Source organism: Arvicola amphibius, chromosome 3 (assembly GCF_903992535.2).
Source record: "Arvicola amphibius chromosome 3, mArvAmp1.2, whole genome shotgun sequence".
Taxonomy (NCBI): Eukaryota; Metazoa; Chordata; class Mammalia; order Rodentia; family Cricetidae; genus Arvicola; species Arvicola amphibius.
The window spans coordinates 149,150,676-149,154,645 of NC_052049.1; the positions used below are offsets into that span (position 1 = coordinate 149,150,676).

Sequence of the window (3,970 nt, forward strand, 5' to 3'; positions counted from 1 at the left end):
GTCTCGAAAAACAAACAAACAAAAAAAAAAAAACAAAAAAAAAGGTGACTTTGCTACTGAGGTAACACAGGGCTGTAGGAGACATAAGAATGAACAAGCACAAAATTCACCTGGAGCCACAGACTGTAATCCTGCAACTACACTGGTCCACTGGTCACCTGGGAGATGGCAAGAGTTACTGGAATCCAGTAGAAACAGAAGCAATTCAGTTTCATGGAGATTTATTGGAAGGGATTTAGAGAGGGAGGTGATGTTTGGCAGGTAACGAGGGACAATCCTGGAACTTTACTTCAAAAATCTTGTGTCTAGCAGTGACAGAAATGAAGATGAGAAAAAGCCTCAGGTAAGAAGGCCAGGACAGGGTGGCACACACTTTTTGAGCAATTGCTTGTGCTAGCTACAGAATGTAGAGATGTCAACCAGGCAACTTAAGAACCTTGTTATAGTTTTGGTCTTAAATGCCCCCTGTGGCTAATATTGCCAAAGGCTTTGTCTCTGGTGTGTGGTGTTATTAGCAGGTGTTAAAACTGTTAGCAGATGGCATCTAGTAGAAGGATGACTGGCACTGAGGGCAAGGGCTTTGGGACTTTAGTCTTTTCCTCACGGTCTTTTTGCTTGTTAGCAGCCACTAAGTGAGCTGTTCCAATCACACACCCAGCCCTGCTGTTATTTTCTGCTTTGCCATGAACTAAAATATTTGAAACTGGAAGTCAAGATGTTTTTATTTCAGAGATGATTCTCCCTGTAGGTATTTTGTCATTGCTGGGAAATCAAAATAACATGAACCAGAAGTGTTGGAAAATAGGAACAGAAAACGTCAGAAGCCATGCGACTGAATGAGTTGTGCTAGAGATCTAGTGTCACCACTAAACAAACAAACAAACAAACAAACAAAAACCCTGGAAGGTCAAAGTTTAAGGCCAAAGGAACAGAGGTTAGCGGAGGGAGCAGACAAAGTCTTCACCATTAAAAAGGATGACACAAATCAGTTGGAACATAAGTTATTAACTGGGAGACACTACCATAGGTTTTTGACATTTTTCTTTAAGGGAAAGTTGCCCAATATGTTTATAAGGGCAGTTTGGGCTATAGGTATCTAAGGTATAAAACATGTAGTTAATTTAATGGATATACACTTGCACAATATTATAAGCTAGAAAAGTGTAAAGTGTGCTTCCAAATTAAATATGTTGAAATCTTAAGCCCTGGTGATCTCCAGGGGTGGGGTCTTTACAGAAGTAATTGGGTTAGATGGGCTCAGAAGCAGTATGGCTACTGTTGTCATCTGAATGGGAGGCTTGGATACGGATGTACTGACCAAAGCCCTTCTGAGGATGGAGTGAGAAGATAGCCATCTACAAGCCAGGGAGCAGGAACTTGGGAGAAACCAAGCCTGCTGGCGTGAAGTTCCTGGGCTACCAGTCTCTATAGCTGGAAGAGCAAATTTTATGTAGAAATCACCCATCTCTGGTGTTTGTCATAAAGGCTAGCACGCTGCTGTATGCTTTCTGTCTTCAATTTTCTACAGCATCTAAAACCAACTATTCATTTAAAAATGTCAAATCTTATTAGTTCAGATACAACTTGAGCTGGAGTCTTAAAATGGCAAAGGTGAGGTAGAAGCTTCTTATAGAGAAAAGTCTGCATTTGGCGTGAGGACTGATTGGTTACTCTTTAATGTGGCATGCCCAAGTTGGTGTTATCATTTTATTCTACTACGTTTGGGAGTTTGTTTTATTTACGTCGTCCAAAAGATGACCAGAGAACTGTAAGTCTTGCTGCTCCAATGTATTTTAGCCAGATCTAAGTCACATAGCCATGCCTGACTCGAGGGAAAACAGACCAACTGATGTGCCAACTTGAAAATGGAGAATCTAGTACAGGGGAGAAGAGGCGAATCATTTCCCAGGAAAACTTTATATATTGGACATAGTAAATATTTGAACTTAATATGTTGCCTTGATCTTTATCTGGTTATTATCATTTCTATTCTTCTAAAATGAGTAAACTTTTATAAAAAAAAAACCACACAGACACAAGTTAAGATTCATGCTAAGCTTTCCCTCTTGGCCTTTCACAGACAAGTGAGTTTTCCACCGAATTCAGACAGACTGAAGACACACCCACAGTGGACACAGAACCCAGTCCCTTTTGAAGGCGAACACCACCAGCTTCTACTCAGGGTTGAACAACGTCCACGACTTGAGTGATGAAGCAGCAACGCTGGTTTCCCACGAGGTTCAGAACGCCAGCTTCTTCATCAGCAGATAAACTCTGGAATCCACCTCAAATCCATGTAGGTTGTTGGCATCACCCTGAAGTCTCATGAGCAGGCCCCATAGGACACATATTCAGAGAGGCGTGTCGCTGCTTCAGTTGAGGTCTCGTCCCCCTCAATCCTGTACACTTTCCCATACATTACATACTCAAACTGGTCGGTCCTGGAAGGCCTGTCATCTGTCGGGTTATATTTGCCATCATCCAAGGTACCATCTTCAAAGTACTAGCTATGACCAACCGGAACTTGTCACCCAAGTCCACAAGGTAAATCTGAATATTTACATCTAAGATGAGGTCCATCTTGAAAGACTCACTCTCACAGTGCAGCCGAGACACTTGGTCAATCTTCTTGCCTTCTGGATCAATGTCTTTCACATCAAAAATATCCTCGAACAGGATGCCCGCCATCGTAATGGGCACAAGAGCTGCAGAGGTGCGGAGAGCGCGGCCACCACTGGGAATATGCGCACCCCCTCACGAGGAGAAAAGGTTCCTAATTTCTAAGATTATTTCTCCTATACTTTCTATTTTCTCTTTCTTACTTAACTAATGATGATGTTGTAGAAAACAAAAAGGGCAGTTTTGTTATTTGTCTATTTTTTACATGTAAGAGTAAAATACATGATTAGATCATTTATTTCTCTTTTACCCTGCATGGTAAACTCTCTGTGCATCAAGATATACAAGGTATGTGTTTATTTCTGTGTAAGTAACCTAAATGAGGTGAATAAGCAGAGCTGCTGTGTATAATAAGCTCTATGTTGACGACTTTGTCTGTAATTCCTACATTAAATTAAATTAAATGTTAGAGTTGTTACGATAGTTTCAACTTTGCTCACACATATTAAACCACAAGGTGGCAGCAGGAGAGAAAACTCTGTATATTTCAAGATTAAAAAAGATGAGGGAAAAAAAGGCCTGTTTAGAGAAATGGCCCAAGCAGGTAATAAAATTTTCATCCATTAATTTCACATACATTTTTTCCTCTAGCCTCATAAAGAAAGAATGATAGTTGTGTTGGTTTATGTGCACTTAAAATTTATTTTTTTATTTTTTATTTTTTTTTTTTTTTGGTTTTTCGAGACAGGGTTTCCCTGTAGTTTCTAGAGCCTGTCCTGGAACTAGCTCTTGTAGACCAGGCTGGTCTCGAACTCAGAGATCCGCCTTCCTCTGCCTCCCGAGTGCTGGGATTAAAGGCGTGCGCCACCACCGCCTGGCGTTATAATTTAAATTTTTAAATATAAAAAACAAAAAATAAAAAACAAAAAATAAAAAAAACAAAAAAAGAAAAAAAATTTAAAACAAAGAGAAAGAAAACCCCTTATGTTTTTGTACTTTAATATCAAATTTATAATATCTCCACACTACAGAAATATGCAAAATGTACAAGCTGATATTTATATAGTCATAGAAAACTCAGACTTCTAAATATATTTACTTTTGATACTAATGCTTTACACACCCAGTAGTTTAGCAATGCCTCTCCTGTTCTTGTCAAATATTGTAGTTTATGAGGAAGTATTGACTCAGTTAATATTTTGTCTGAGTTGGAATGATTTTCATAATGTATACACAGTATTAATTAGGAATCATAGCAGCAGAAATACTTTTTCTTTCAGAGAATTAAGAATGTGTTCTTACTGAGAATAAAAGGCATTTTTTAAAAATTTTCTTTTGAGGAGATGTGAGC

General features: G+C 39.0%; 1 pseudogene; it reads right to left on the minus strand.

The window, feature by feature from the left end:
* Positions 1 to 2,240: 2,240 nt before the first annotated feature.
* On the minus strand, positions 2,241 to 2,688 carry LOC119810601 (annotated as a pseudogene).
* Between the last annotated feature and the right edge of the window lie 1,282 nt (positions 2,689 to 3,970).